Consider the following 16,592-nt stretch of genomic DNA (forward strand, 5'->3'; position numbering starts at 1 on the left):
GATGCTCTGGGAAACTGTGGACCAGTTACTGATCAGATTCTGCAATAAATAAAGGAATCAGGTCATTTTCTACCTGCCAAGATATGTTATCTGAAATAAGTCTTTACTGGTATTTTAATTTGTGATTATATTTGCAGAAAACTGTTAATCATTTATTTTGGGAACACTTATCAATATCAAATTCTGTGGGTGAAACTGAGGGATTCTGGGGAAAAAAGCATCAAAAATCAATGTCCTTACTCTTGGTTACTATAATACATTTTGAACTTTCTGTTCTGAATATTTATTTCCAGCCCTATTTCTGCCACAAAATGACACAATTTAGAGACTGCTGCTTCCAGGAATGTTGAATGCTTAGGAAACAACCATTTAATGTTAGTCTAAGTAAGACACAATTAAGAAAGTAGGTCTATGGAAAGAAATCAAATATTATTTTTCAAAAATAGGTCTTGTGCCATTACTTGTTTCCTTTAGTGGGGAAGTTGAGAATTGGTATCATTTTTTAACTGATGCAATTTTAGGTCTTCCACTATTCCATGTTTCTGGGACGTCTTTAATTCTCTAGCTTCTGGCCCTTCACCATCCTCATTTGTTCCACACTATGAAATGCACTGCCTTGGGATCTGACCCATAACGAGATATTGACTATGTTTTTTCCAAACTAAATCAGAATATATCTGAAGTGTCATTATTAAAACTACAGAATAGTACTGTTAAAATCAGATGGCATCTGAAAAAAAATCAGAACGTGCTAGTTGTAGGTTTGTGTCCTCATGTTCTAATTCGTTAGCTACCAGAAAGCATTATTACCAGAAATAAGATGGCTTTTAAAAAGGGGAATTTAATAAGTTGCAAGTTAACAGTTTTTAGGTCATAGAAATGTCCCAATTAAAACAAGTCTATAGAAAAGTCCAATCAAAGGCATCCAGGGAAAGATACCTTGGTTCAAGAAGGCCAATGAAGTTCAGAGTTTCTCTCTGAAGTGAGAAGGCACATGGTGAACACAGTCAGGGTTTCTTTCTTGGCTGGAAGGGAACGCGGCAAACACAGAATCATCTGCTCACTTTCTCTTCTGGCTTCCCATTTCATGAAGCTCCCTGGGAGGAGTTTTCCTTCTTCATCTCCAAAGGTCACTGGCTAGTGTACTTTCTGTTTCTTGTGGCAATGCCATTCTTCTCTGCTCTCTCTGAATCTCCAGCTTCCTCCAAAATGTTTCCTCTTTTATAGAATTCCAGTAAACGAATCAAGACCCATCTAGAATGGGTGGAGACACATCTCCACCTAATCCAGTTTAACAACCACTCTTGACCGAGTCACAAATCCAGGGAGATGATCTAATTACAGTTTCAAACATACAGTGCTGAATAGGGATTAGAAGAAATGGCTGCCTTTACAAAATGGGATTAGGATTAAAACATGGCTTTTCTAGGGTGCATAGATCCTTTCAAACTATCATACCTCATACACCTCATAGGAAGTATACATGGATAGTGGCACTGAGACCAATTTGTCAATGCAGAGCAATTTAGAAGCATTTTTAGGTCCTCATGGGACATTTAAGGTAGTCACAGTCCCAAGGTTTTAATATTTTCAATTCCTTTGAAGGGTTTAGAGTAATAGGAACCGTTATAAGGAACATGTATTAAAAATACTTTGTCCAAAAGTTTACCTGTTTGTAAACTGGAGTTTTTGCCTTATTGTTGCTGTTATCATTGCTTTTTCTAACTTTTTTTTTTTTTTTTTTTTTTTTTTTTTTTTTTTTTTTTTTTTAAAGGAAAGACAGAGAGAAGGAAGGAAGGATAGAAGGAAGGAAGGAAGGAGGAAAGGGAAACATTTTTAAACATTTTCTTGTTTTATTGTATTCTGTTTCTCCGTTTTTGTTACATGGGGTGGGGCCGGGAATCGAACCGAGGTCCTCCGGCATAGCAGGCAAGCACTTTGCCCGCTGAGCCACCGCGGCCCGCCCAATGCTTTTTCTAACTTTTATAGAACATTTTTAGTATATAAAAATAGAGAGAAGTGTATAGTGAATCTACATATACATATCCCCCAGCTTCAACTGACCACTCATGGTCAACGAGGCTTTATTTTTACCCTAACTCACTCATAATTCCCCTGATTAGTTAGTTTGAAGCAATTCAAGTCAAAATGTCATCTCATATTGTAAATACATCTCATTTTGTAGCTGTACTCTTTCTCCTTTATCTTTAAAGGATAAGAATTCTTAACAAAACTTATTCATGATAACTGTGATCAAATCTTAAAAATGAACAACTCCTGTATTCATCAAATATTGTCAGCTTTTTCAATTTGACTGTTTGAATGAAATTCATATGTTTGACAATATCTCTCTAGCAAGGCCGAAAGCAACTGGAAAAGCCAATTATCAAATTTATTTGGAAGGTAAGGGATCCCAAATAACCAAAAACATCTTTAAAAAAAGAATGATATTGGAGGACTCACATTTCTGACTTTAAAGCATATTACAAAGCTACAGTGGTCAAATTAACATGGTGCTGGCAATAAGAATAAATATATTGACCAATGGAACTGAATTGAGAGTTCAGGAATAGACCCTCACATCTCTGGCCCATTGATTTTTGACAAGGCTCCCAAGTCAACTCAACTGGGAGAGAATAGTTTCTTCCACAAATAGTGCTGGGAGAACTGGAAATACATATATGAAAGAATGAATAAGGACCCGTATCTCACACACATGTACAAAACTCAAAATGGATCAAAAACCTAAATATTAGAACCAGAAATAGAAGTCTCTTAGAGGAAAATAAAGAGAAGTATATCTTCAGCACCTTATGCTAGGCAATGGTTTTTCTTAGACTTTACACCCAAAGTACAAGCAATGAAAGAAAAAATAGATAAATAGGACATACTCAAATTAAAAACTTTTGCACCTCAAAAGACTTTGTAAAGAAAATGAAAAGGTTGTGTACTCAATGAGAGAAGATATTTGGAAACTGAATAACCAAAAAAGGGTTTGATAGACAGAATACATAAAGAAATCTTACATCTCAACAATAAAAAAGACAACCCAATTAAAAATAGACAAAGACTTGAGCAGACATTTCTCTCCAAAGAAGAAATACAAAAAGTTAAAAGACACATGACAAATTGCTCAAAATTACTAGCTATTAGGGAAATGCAAATCAAAACCACGTAAGAAATCAGTTCATACCTACTAGAATGACCACTATGTAAAACACACACACACACACACACACACACACACACTCACACAGCAGAACATACACAAGTTGGAGAGGATGAGAAGAAATAGATATGCTCATTCACTGCTAGTGGGAATGTAAAATGGTGCAGCTGCTGTGGAAGACAGCTTGACTGTTCCTCAGGAAGTGAATACAAAATTACCATATGATCTGGAAATCCTGCTACTAGGTTTATACCCAGAAAACTGAAAGCAGTGACGCAAACAGATTTTTGCATGCCATTGTTCATACAGGCATTATTAACAAATGCCAAAATATGGAAGCAACCCAAGTGTCTATTATCTGATGAATGGATAGATGAAATGTGCATTCATATCATGGAATATTATTGAGCTGAAATAAGGAATGAACCCTGATGCATGTGATGAACCTTAAGGACATTATATTGAGTGAAATAAGCCAGATATTAAAGGACAAATATTGTATGACCTCACTGATATGAACTAATTGTAATAAGAAGGGTCATAGAGTTAGAATCTAGAATATAGGTTACCAGTGGATCGAATGGGGGTAGCGATTGGGTAGCTGATGCTTAGTTTGTGCAGAAGTTCTATTTAGGTTGATTGTAAATGTTTGGAAATATGTAGTAGTGATGATAGCACATCATTTTGAGTGTAATTAACAGCACAGAATTCTGGTTGTGAATGTGGTTGAAAAGGGAAGCTTAGGGTTGTGTATATTACTGGAATGAAAGTTAGAAGATAAACATGGGACTGTATAACGGAGTGAGCCCTATTATGTACTATGGTTTATGGTAGAAGTATAAGAATGTTCTTTTATGAATTTTAACAAATGTATGACACTATTACAAGATGTTAATAATAGGGTGATATCAGGGGAAAATATACTTAATGTAAACTAACCATGAACTATAGTCAACAATAGTATTTTAATATTCTTTCATCAATTTTAACCAAGTTGCCACCCTAATGCAAAGTGTTAGCATTGGGAGTATATGGGGGTTGTATTTATTATGTGACTTTTCTGTAAACCAAAAACTTCTCTAATTAAAAATAATAACAATGATAATTTTTTTAAAAAAGCATCATATTAAGTGAAATAAACCAGACATAAAATACTAGATATTGTATGATTCCATTTATATGAATTGTAAATATGAATAAATCTATAGAGACAGAGATTAGTGGTTATTAGGGCTGGGGAAGGATTCCTGGTTTGAGAGGCAGCTGCTAAGGGATAATGTTTTTTTTTTGAGTAATGAAAATGTTCTACAATCACTTGTGGTGATGAATGCATAACTCTGTGATTATACTAAAAGCCGTTGGTTGTACACTTCGGATGGATTGCGTGGTATATGAACATATCTCCATAAAACTTGTTTTTAGAAAAACAAACCCCTTTATACATTGTTGGAGGAAATTTGGCTATCTAGCAATATTACCCATACTTTTGCCCTGTGTCTCAGTGAATAGTCCCAACTTTTCCAAAGATGCGCTAATAAAAAACAGGTAAAGATATAGACATAAGGATATTTACTGCGATTCTATTTGGATTTGTGTTGCTACTGTTATATTTTAAATGTATTCACATTCACATCAATCTATCAGTATCCACAAGGAGATTGCTCTAGTCTCTCTGTCTCTCTCCCTCCTCCCCCTGCTCTCCTCCCTTCTTTCTCTCCCTCTCTTCCTCTCACCCTCCCTCCATTATTTTTACACAGTATGTCACTATCCATAGCCATTATGCAATGCAATGTCTCTCTGACGACCTTAACATGTCTTACTTTTACAGGTAACTACATAATAACTACCAATCCTTATTTCTATTTCACTCTAATTATTATAGTTGTCAGCATTTTGTTGCTTGTAAATGGCTAAGGAAGAGCTTATGTAACAATGTTCTCTGACTTTTTGTATTCACAAACCATTTAGTCTGTAAGTAAATACATCATGGTGTTGTTCATCTTGGATTCACTTTCCCAAATCTAATGTAACAATATGTAGTTTCAAATATTTTTATTGCTTCTTTCATTATTATTTTAGAAAAGTTTCTTAAATTATGGTTTTTAGTATTTGTTTTATTTCATTGCTTGGATTTTTGATTTAGGAAATGCTGTTTAAGTATATTGGATCTTCTTTTCCTATCTTCTCTATTGTTATTACTCTCGCACTCTCTGTATCTCTTCCTTTACCTCATTTTCTTTTAAAAATTTTCCCCTTTCCAACTTCTATTTCTCTTAAGATGTTAAATATGTTATCGGTTTCTTTTTATTTTAATCTTCATTTCTGAAATGGTTTTTCTTATTTATCTTTACAAACCTTTCCATTCTTGAAAAATATTATTAAAGTTTTTCCGATTCTAATGTATTTTGTCCTTTCATAATATCTACTTTTTATTATTTTTATGTGTTTTTTTGGCATTGCTTTGTTGTTTTTTTTTTTTACATGGGCAGGCACTGGGAATTGAACCCAGGTCCTCTGGCATGGCAGGCGAGCATTCTTGCCTGCTGAGCCACCATGGCCTGCCCTGTTGGTGTTGCTTTTTGCTTGATTGTGGTGATGCCATTCCAGTACTTATTGTCTTTTATCTCATATCAAATTTATACAGAATTTTACCACAACCCTTTTTTTGTTGTTGTTGCTGCCCATTTGTAAGTTAAATATATTTTTCTCCATTATCTGAGAGAGGATTGAGCCAGAAGAGCTTTTCCAGCTACAATGCTGGAGTAGTCCCTGCTGTTTTTGTGAAGAAATTTTAAAAATTGCTTCATGCTTTTTGAGATCTGCCACTCCCCTTTCAAACTTATATCTAGACTTTTTGTGTTTGTCCAAATTTCCTTGACATACTCAATTTGGATTTTATCCTCAGCAGTTTCTACTCATTGTGGATCTTTATTCCTTGATTTACAGCCTGTACAACTTACCATTCTTTGTTTTAGCTATGTTCACAGATTAACTGTGTTCTCTAATGAATTGGATATTTTGGGTTCCTCTTGTTTTCAAAGCCCCGTTGCTTTCCCTAAACTTCCTCTTTAAAAGAAATGGATATTATGGCGGTCTTTTAACTATGGATTTTTTTTGGTTGCCACCTTGTCACTCAACTTTACTACAGATATTTGTTTTGTTTGTTTTGCTTTGCTTTACTATTGTATTATTTTTTTCTGGTCTTATTTAGCACTATAGGACTTTAAAAGACATTGTCACTTCCATATTCTCAGACACTTCTTCCTTTCACTTTTTGCCCATTGGCTTTTTGAATAACAACTCCTCTTTTGTTGTGGCTGCTATGTTTCATGTTCTATCTTAAATAGTATAACAGAGATTATATCAGGATGGAAGGAGTGTGGAGGGAATCTACTTTTGAAGTACTTTTTGACAGCACCAAGGTACTATATATATATATATATATATATGCAAATATTGTTAGGGTAGTGGGGCAAAGGAACTAAAGTAAGGATAAATGCTGAGGAATGAGTTTTGTTTTATTTTTTTCACAATGCCAGAAATTCTGAGATTGAAGCAGTTATTAAGTAGATTTGATTAATTTCCAATGCATTCTAGACATATATTGGACCATTTACAGCACTGTCCACCTGCCTTGTCTCTGAGTAGATTGAAAGAGATGTACGATAGACTTCAATGCCACATAAGGAACCTCTGCATGGGCTCTAACAAAAGAATATACCTTCTTGTGTATCTTCTTGTGTATATTTCATATAAGGGAAAGATTTCTCTCTTTTTTTTTTTTTTTGGATCTTTGTACTTTAAGACTTAAAGAGTTTTGCAACCTTTTTGTAGGAGGTGTAGATAAATTTCTTTTGTCTAGCCTCCTCTATTCAATGACACTTTTACAAGAAAGACCTTTAGACATTTTTCTCCAGAGAAGTTATTGCAATAATATCTTGCTTACTATCTCTCCATATATATATTATATATATATATATATAATATATATATATCACTGCCCCCTTGGTGAACTTGGATATTTCATAGTCTTTTTAAGTGAAAGTTTGTAATAACTGTGCAAGATAATTTTTAACCCATTACTAAATGTGAACAAGAACTCTTCTGTCATGAGAGAATAATATCATGATGGATTAAAATGGGTGTTTCATATATTTATGCATTTACTGGCACTGTGGTTTCCTTAGAGGCATTTTAACATTAAAAAGCCCTTGAAACAAGAAAATGAGATGATCATTTCCACTATATTCAGAAATTTCTTTACAAATGACTGCTATATAGTATACAAATTGACATAATTAGCAATCTTAACTATATTAAAGAGAACGGCGAGTATTGGACTATACTAAATATAACTTCTGGTCAGAACTTGCAGCCGTGGGCTTTTCAAATGGATGACTTGCTAAAAATCATTCTAGGGTAGGCCACGGTGGCTCAGCAGGCAAGGACGCTTGCCTACCATGCCAGAGGACCTGGGTTCGATTCCCGGTGCCTGCCCATGTAAAAAAAAAAAAAAAAATCATTCTAACATACAGAAAGATAAACAGGTAATCCAATGAATTTGAAAGTAATTATTTACAAGATTCTAAAAGGGTTTTGCCTTCTCATGTTAGTAACGTCCCAGTTTGCATATCCCTGGCCACAGTGCTAGCTCTAGCTTTAGGGGAGGGAAAGAAGCATATCCAAGACTGCAGAGCAGAAAGATAGTGTTCAAGATTTGAATAATCCTATACTTGTTGGGTCCTATTTATACAATACACTTTAATACTTAAAATGTAAATTGATCAAATATTTTAAAATTTCATTTTCTTGTTAATTAAAATATGTAATATTTGAGTGTGGGAACAAGGTCTACACAATTTTATCTTTCAGCTGTAACATATAAACAATTTGTTATATTCTGGGAGGTGTTATTTGATCTCTGGTATATCCAAAGCTGCACATTTCTTCTTTTTTTTTTTTCTCTTTCTCATACACTTTATTTTTTGACATTTCAAACAAAGCATAATCATTGTAAAGCCTGAGTTTGTACAATAAGTTACATAGACCAATTTAAAATTGAGGCAAACAAGTAGAAACTCTATGATACACATACCAGCATTTCTTAAATTCTAAATATTGAACACTAACTTAAATGCCATTTGATTAGCTATCATAACTATATACATTCTCAAAATAGCAAGTAGAAAGTTCTTAGAAACATTAACTTTGCAGTAGTAATGCCCTTTATCCAAAACATTTTCAAGTTTTTTTATTTCAAGAAAATATAAAGATACAAATGATTTTATAAGTAACATGAAAGTTTTATCTCTTATAATATCATAACATTTAAAACCCATTTTGTCGATATATTCTGATACTAACAACCAAACTAGTATTTTGTGGATTTTAGAAAGAGCAACAACAAAAACAAAGTTGAGCTTATTCTAATTCAGATATCCTCATGACTTAAAGACTCAGTGTTCAAGTAAGTGCACATAGAGTAAAAAGTGACTCCACTAGCAGTTTCAATGAAATTAGATATTCCCTCTGCTTTCCTGTATTTAGCACTGCCTTGAATTAATTAAAGGTACTGTGATTCCAAGTGACTATTAATTTACTCAGTAAATTGAACAAATCTAATTAAATAAATGGACAAATTAAGTTAGTAACAGAACAACTTGCTGATTGCTAGATCACTTGATTTTTGCTTGTCATTTATTTTTTCTTTGATCTACAGTGATTCGATGTTTGTATCTTTTACTCCAGTATTTTATTGCTTTCATCTTTCATTAACTAGGTAATTTAAAATAATGTATGTAGAAATGACCTTATCTTCTTGGCAAATAGCCTGTATTCTTTGTTTTCTTCTTCAGGGTGCTAGTGGAATCTTGACAATTACATTTAGACTGATTCAGCTGGGTTCAGTCTTGGCCATAATTCATATACAGTGGGTAGGTGACAGAGGTGACATCATTAACTCTCAGACCCACGTGAAATCAGGTAAAATGATAATAGAAGGTATTTAAATAATGTTTTTAAGTGGACATAGGATGTATCTCCTTTGTTAAGTTTAGGAACTGTGGTAGATAGGCTGTATGTCTTTGTACAGAAATCCTACTCTTTACCTAAAGGGTTACTTACTATACACTAGGTATATAAATAACTTTATAGCAAAGTGCCTATTTTGGAGTTCTGCTATATGATCATTCCATCTATAAAATGCTTTACTATATTGGGCAAAGCTGCAATACATATATTTATTTACTTATTCATATTTTTGGTGTTATTTGTAGCCCTTTCACAGTGATTTATCTTGGCCTCTTCAGAAGAAACAGTGTTAAGTCTGACTGCAGTGAAGCAGAGGCACCTCTTTTTTTTTTCTGACAGATTCTCATTTTCTTATGTGCACTCCCCATTGCTGCCTTCACTGCCATCTGCAATTACAAATTGGGTCCACTCTGCTGCAAGCTGCTCTTTGCTTAGTGTTATTGAATATTGAATTGTACATTCATAGTTTTGAAGATAGTAGCCATTGGATGCAAATATTAGATAAAATGCTTGAAATATGTAACAAGCCTGACACATAGTAAGCATTCAACGTATTTTGGTTATTGTCATTATTATTTATTATTATTATTCCAAATCATCTACCCAAAAAATTGCTTAGGCTGATTAAATTTAGTTTACCATCTTGACTTTTTTCATACCCCCAACATATTTCTGTGTGTAGGCATTGTAATTCATTCCTATAATGTCAAATGGTAGAATCTATGACAAAATGACCTTTCTAAGACAAACCACATACAACTTACATTTACTGTCACCAAGTCTAAGTATGCTTCAAACACAGAGTTTGTATTGCCATTTGGGAACCTGTTTCCTTATTGTTTGCAATTAGGTTTCCTATCATTTTCCAATCTGTTCCACAAGTTATTTATTGCATGGCGTGAGTATAATTCAAATTTTTTCCATGTTCAATAGTCTTAGATTCTGATAACTGACCAGGAACAAAGACACTCTACTATGCCTGGGTTAGCTATCCAGCTGTTCATTTTTTTATATTTTCTACTTCAAATTACCCAAATTCATTTCTGACTGAATATATAATCTGATTTTAAATAGTTTCTCCATTTGAGTAATGTGTGTTTTGGAAATAATCTCTAGTAATAACAGGGTAGAAATCAATCCATCTCATTGTTGGCAGATTGAAGACTCACAGATCATTTTGCCTAACTCACTGTGGCTTCCAAATTTGAGCATTTAACAAATTTGATTAAAACCAACCAACCAACCAACACGATCCTCCCACCAAATAACAATATCAAAAACAGGCATTTTAAAATTATTGTTGCTGGATTCGTCTCCTGTTAGGTCCTATAAAAAATACAGCAGTTCTCATTTTTCTTGTGAATCCCCTTTTGGAACCCTGGAGTTCTAAGCAACGGAGTTTGGAAACCTCTGGCCCTGATCATCTAAATGTTGTTTGCTTTGTTGCACATCAAGATGAGATTTCTTGCAATAGAATCTCACTTAAGAATTGCACATATTTCCTTTTTACTACCAAGAACTACTGGGTACTTTGGTTTCCAAAGACCTTAAAATTGCCTGCCAGAACTCCACAGTGAATGCAGGGGCAGGGGGGTCACTAAAAAGAACACGCAGTGTATAGGGCAGCAGAAATTAAGCACCACAAACAGTAAGGTTTGAGAGCAAAAATTTGAAGATTGTTTCTGATTCCAACTCCATCTAAGTTCACTTAAATGCACAAGAATCAGTAGAAGTTCATTTACCTGAATTTCAGATTATGCTATTTGTATTTTTAAAATTTGGGTTCAGACTTGAGGGGAAGAATATATTCAGTAATTTTCTTTCATCTGGTGGTAGGTAAAGTATTGAGAACATGATTGATTTGCTAAAGATAAAAAAAACAAGCCATTGGCAAAGCATTTATTATGTTTCTGTTTGGTTTACTGTGAATTCCTTGAATTGTTTCACATATGCACGTTGTGTCATAACAGCTAGTGACTCTAATGTGCTTGCGAGGCCTTCTTTCATCAGTTGGTTCTATTGTCTATATGGTAAAGGCAGAAGAGAGTTGACAACTGAAACTAAGATAAGGATCAAATGCAAGATGTAGTTTTTCATGTCTGGTATCAAAATTAGTCCTACCAAGAAAAAAAAATTATAACATCAGTAGAAACTTATAGTAATTTCAAATTGCTTAAAATATAACTGACAAATTCATGGTAAAGTTTTTCCTTAGTCAGGGTGAGATTTAAGACTCTTAAATAATAAGACCCACTGTTATGGTTAGATTCATGTGTCAGCTGGGCCAGGTGAAGGTGCCAGTTGTCTGGTCAAGCAAGCATTGACCTAACCATTACTGCAAAGATATTGTGTGGCTGATTTATTAAATCATCCAATTTCTGGTTTATTAAATCATCAGTGTGTTGATTCCATCCATGGCTGATTACATCTGCAGTCAGCCAAGGGGAGTGCCTTCCATAATTGGTGATGTTTAATCTTATCAGTTGAAGGCTTTAAAAGAGAGGACAGAAGAGAGAAACCCTCTCTCTGCTTCAGACAGTCAGCGTCTCCTGGGGGATTCATTGAAGACCTTCTTCAGAGCTGTCAGCTCATGGTCTGCCTTACGGAATTAGGACTTGTGCATCCCCATGGTTGCATGAGACACTTTTGTAAATCTCATATTTACAGATCTCTCCTGTTGGTTCTGTTTCCCTAGAGAATGATGACTAATATATCCACACTGTGAGTACTACTAGAATATGGTAGCAGGTGGCTTGGTTTACTATGAAGAGAGGAAATCCACCTAGCCACCTTTCCAAATCCTTAACAGCCATCAAGATCCAACCATATCTTAGAGGACTTTCATGTCTATTTTGTGCGGGCAAGAGGATTTGGGGTCCTATAGGACTTACCAAAAAAGTAATCCCCCTCCCCAAGTTTGCCTTGGCACTGGACTTCTGTTCTCACTAATCTAAAATAACCATCACAAACATCATTTCTCTGGGTTCAGCCACAAACAAAGAAGTATTATCTTCAGAGCACACGATTTATATATATATACATATGAAGTGCAAGCATAGTCCAGTGGTAGAATTCTCGCCTGCCATGTGGGAGAGCTGGGTTCAATTCCTGGTCCATGCACTTCCCCCCAAAAAAGCAAAACAAATAAAAGCAAACAAACAAAAAATTCAACAAATGGTGCTGCAATAATGGATACTTACATGGAAAAATAATGAAATGTGACCTTGCTATACAGCATACGAAGGAAAAAATATATAGACATATGTAACTTCTGATGAAAAAAAAGACTCTGGAGGACATCTTTAATCTTTTTATTTTCCCTCATAGTCACATGAATTCAAACCAGCTTGGAAGTGGCAATGAGAGCGAACTCCGAAACGGACAGATTTCAATGGAGGGTGAGAAATGAAGAAGAAGGATCCAGCAGCAATTCCTCAGGGTCCTCCACTTAATAATGTACAGCGAAGCCATGAGCAACTGCTAGACTTTCATAGGAAGCAAACCTCTCACACAAGGAGAAAGGTAGTGGCATGTAAAATGGTAAGGGAAAGTAATCCAGAATGAGGGAAAGAGACATGTGTTTAGTTTACTCTTAGTGATTAAATATTTGGATGGAAAGCAGGGATCATGAAACAAACCTTGATAATGTTGTGCTTTTTTTATTTAAGCAAAATGACTCCACAGATGGAGAAGAAGGAAGAGGGAGTACATAGCTGAAGGAGATATTGCTCATAGAGGAACTTCCTTCTGGACAAGAGGGCCCTATCCTTACTTCAGTACAGGATTGTTTGAATATATTTACTCCCTAATGATGTTATTGCAAAAGGCATAAAAATCTTTTTAAAAATTCAAAAAGTTAAATATTTTAAAGTAGACAGTATATACTGACTTCAGGCAATATGGCACTGTGGTGAGGAGCACACACCTGGGGTCTGGAAGCTTGCGGTTGAATCATGGCTCCACTGTCCTTAGCTGTCTGTCCCTGGATATGCTGCTTAGCCCTGTACAAGGAGGATTGGTTGAAGGTTTAGCAGCAAAGATCAGAAATACATATTAATGCATTTCTTTAAGACAAGCTATTATACTATCTGTTAAATCTTTTGAAATGACATCTTCTAATGCTTATATTGTTTGGTGAGTCACAGCATGGCCTCTCGAGCTCCTTGCTGCATATTCTAACATTTGATTAGTCTTTGTGACCAGAGGTTAGTTTGTTCCTTGTTCCTCGTTTTCCTCATCTATAAAATGAGAACAATTCAGTATCTACTTCTTGAAGTTGTTGTGAGGATTGCACAGAATAAGACAGATCAACACTTAGCCCAGAACCCTGCACAACTCTCAATAAGGTTCGCTATAATCATTTAGATTACAGCTGCTTTATACACATTATGCAACACACAAGTACATGTGTCAAGACGTAATTTTATCATAAAAAATACTTGAGTTGTGCTTTGAAATTTATGGCTTTTTTGTATATACGCTATTTTTCACAAAAAAAAAAAGAAGGAAAAAAAGTTGATTGTGATGATAAAAAACTATGTAAGCCCTCTAGCCTCTCTATTCTGGAGCAACTAGAAGGAAAAATAAGAGAGGATCGTATGGCAGCTCATGACAGACTCTGAGATCTGTCCTGTAACTACTTGTTGAAAAGTGCTTTGTAAACTATTGCTTTTTTATTTCTTTGCTTTGTATATATGTTATACTATACATTTAAAAAAGTGAAAAAAAACAACACCTGAGTGCGTCCTGAGTTTAAGAATCTATACAAAGCCCTCTATGAAATCTAATATAAAAGATTCTAAGACCTTGCATTTGGTTCATAGGCAAGTCTTTAACGTACATATCAAATATGTACAGCCAATACACATAACAAGACAAATGTGAACTCGGACAGAATGGGATAGCAGCTCCCAGCACTTGTGGAGAAGGCCATCTTGTGCATCACCTCCCCCAGGGGTGGCTGGGAGGGTTTCCAATCCTGAACCTTCTCAAAGTTCTCCGGCACCTTTCACGACTTCTTGGTTCCTGGTGTCTGCTTCTCGCTTCTCGTTCCTCCTGCTCTCCATTGCTGGTGCATGATTTTGAAGTTTCTCACAAGAGTGGAGGAAATTGAAGTCATTCTTGCACATTGGTCTCGCACAGAAAAGTTCTCTTTATGCTCCACATCAGATGGTTGCAATGCTATGCCACCTACCTTCCAGTGAACAAAATAAAAGGTGGAAGAATTGGGGAAAAAGTAAAAACAAAAACAAACACTACCAAATGCCCTCATTTATGGGATAGAGTGTAGAATAAGGAAAGGAACATTGGACATAAAGTCAGCACACTGGTATGTGTGTTCCTGGTGGTGATAATCAAGTGAAAAAACATATATATTAATATAAAATAGCTTTATTATTACTATTATTATTAATCTGAGGGGAATTACCAACAAAAGAAATCCTCGCCCCATCTTCTTACCTTTTCCTTTCTCTTTCTTTTTTTTTCCCCTGCTTGCTAGATCATAAGGTAGATTATATTTGAAAAGAAGTAATAAAAAAGACATTATAATAGTCCTTTTATCCCAAGTAGAATGTGAAACTTTTATCTTCATACTTAGGATAAAAAAAAATACTAAAAATGCACATGTGGGGTTATGACAGTAATCCAAAGGATTATGTTTATTTGCAATGTGTTGATTTTGTGTATGCATATTTATTGTCTACAGATGGGTAACGTATGTCTGTTTCTGTTAGTGTATGTGATGATTTACACAGAAGGCATGTGGATCATGATGGAAATTAACATTTACCTCCCTTTTAACTTACAGTGTAGTTGTGTATTTTTTAGCATTTGATTCCATATCTGTGATTTTGTTTTATAGAAAGAAATTTTGTGCAAGTAAATTTCATGTGAACTTTGATTTTAACTGTTTTCCTAAAAGTTTGTTCTTGGAGCTTGTTGGCTTTTGTGTTATGAACAGTCTCTTTATTTTGGTACCCAAAGCTAAGGAATTTCTCAAGAGTAAATGCACATACTTGTATCACTTTTCATTTTAGCAGTGCATGAGAAGAGTTAGGTATGTGTATGTGGGATATTATTTTGGATGGAAGGAAGGGACAGAAACAGGCAAAGCATCTCCACATTTTCTCTTGGTTCATTTGAGTTTATTCTTCACATATGGTTAATACCCACATCCTTCAAAGTAGATATAGGAACATTTATTGCCTACATATTTAGCTCAATTTTTAATTTTCCCTTTACTGCAAAACACCCTTCAGAAATATCTGAACCAGTGGACTCCTAAATAATGTCTCCATTTCTCTTAAGTTCCCTGTTTGGTAAATCAGAATGGAGGCAGAGATATACTCCTTTGTAAAATCTAAGCACTAACTCCCAGGTCCTTATTTGCAGGACACAGCTCAGATTCCGCATCTTCCATTGGTGCCTAGCACGCTGTACTTCCCCTTACACATTCATTCCTGAGCATGTTTTTTGAAAGCCAGGAAAACTATTTACATGTGAAAATCTCTACTTTCAGGCCGTCTAAGAACCACAAGGCAGTCCAAATACGAAAAAACCTGCCAGATGGGTCATCAAATTTTAATTTTTGTTTATTTAAAAAAAAATCCTTGTGAAAATGAAGATATGCAGGACAGACAGACTTATAGGTCCAGGGCAGTGAAATATGCAAAACTGGAGACTGTAAGGGAGAGACCAGTTATAAATACACCCTTTAAGTTCTCCTGGGGAAAACAGAGTCGCGAACGGTCTCACATGGCGGCAACGTGTTAAATGCGCTCTCCTGTGCTTGGCAGTGCATGCCGGGCTCAGGTGTGAAAGCTGAGAAACCCAGGCACGAAAATTCTAAGGAGGACAAGGACAGAGCAGCGTCCTTTCCTCCTTGATAGCAGCCACCGTTTGACTCCGAATTGTGGCTCATTGCCTTGATTTCTCTGCGCCGGGACATTAGTGCCGGAAAAGTTGAAAAGCAACCAATTCCGGAAACTCTTCTTCCTCGCCGGCTTCTTCGAACCCCGCCCGTTTGCAACTCGGAGACTATCCCAATTTAGAAGCCTTGATGCTTAAAGACCAAACCTCTTCAAGCCTGGAGCTTGCCTGGAGACAGCTCGCGTCTCCGGCAGTGCGTCCGCGCTTGTTACAGCTGCTGCGACTGGCGCCCCCAAGCGCCGCGCGCCCCAACCCCTCTCCTAACTGCCCTCCACCTTCACAGAAGGTAATCCGTCCTGGGGCGCCTCGGGGATTGGCAGGAAGGCTTCTCATGGAATTCCCAGGAGCTAGGATGTAGGAAGCCTGGAAGGCAAGACCTCAAAGCCTCCCCTGCCCTCCTCTTTCCTGCCTGGGACTTCCTCTTCCTAAAGAGGACAGTTGCCTGGCCCAGTGACGACGTCTA

General features: G+C 35.8%; 1 long non-coding RNA gene across 4 annotated transcripts in view; it reads left to right on the forward strand.

The window, feature by feature from the left end:
• LOC143668058 (uncharacterized) overlaps window positions 1-13,326 on the forward strand; it is a 162,102-nt gene extending 148,776 nt beyond the window's left edge. For all 4 annotated transcript variants that reach the window (XR_013168272.1, XR_013168271.1, XR_013168273.1 and 1 more), the window contains 3 exons: window positions 9,025-9,151; window positions 12,527-12,721; window positions 12,868-13,326. This is a non-coding gene — a long non-coding RNA (uncharacterized LOC143668058). The remainder of the gene's footprint in view (window positions 1-9,024; window positions 9,152-12,526; window positions 12,722-12,867) is intronic.
• The last annotated feature ends 3,266 nt before the right edge of the window (window positions 13,327-16,592 follow it).

Source organism: Tamandua tetradactyla, chromosome 24 (genome assembly GCF_023851605.1).
Source record: "Tamandua tetradactyla isolate mTamTet1 chromosome 24, mTamTet1.pri, whole genome shotgun sequence".
In the NCBI taxonomy this organism is placed as follows: Eukaryota; Metazoa; Chordata; class Mammalia; order Pilosa; family Myrmecophagidae; genus Tamandua; species Tamandua tetradactyla.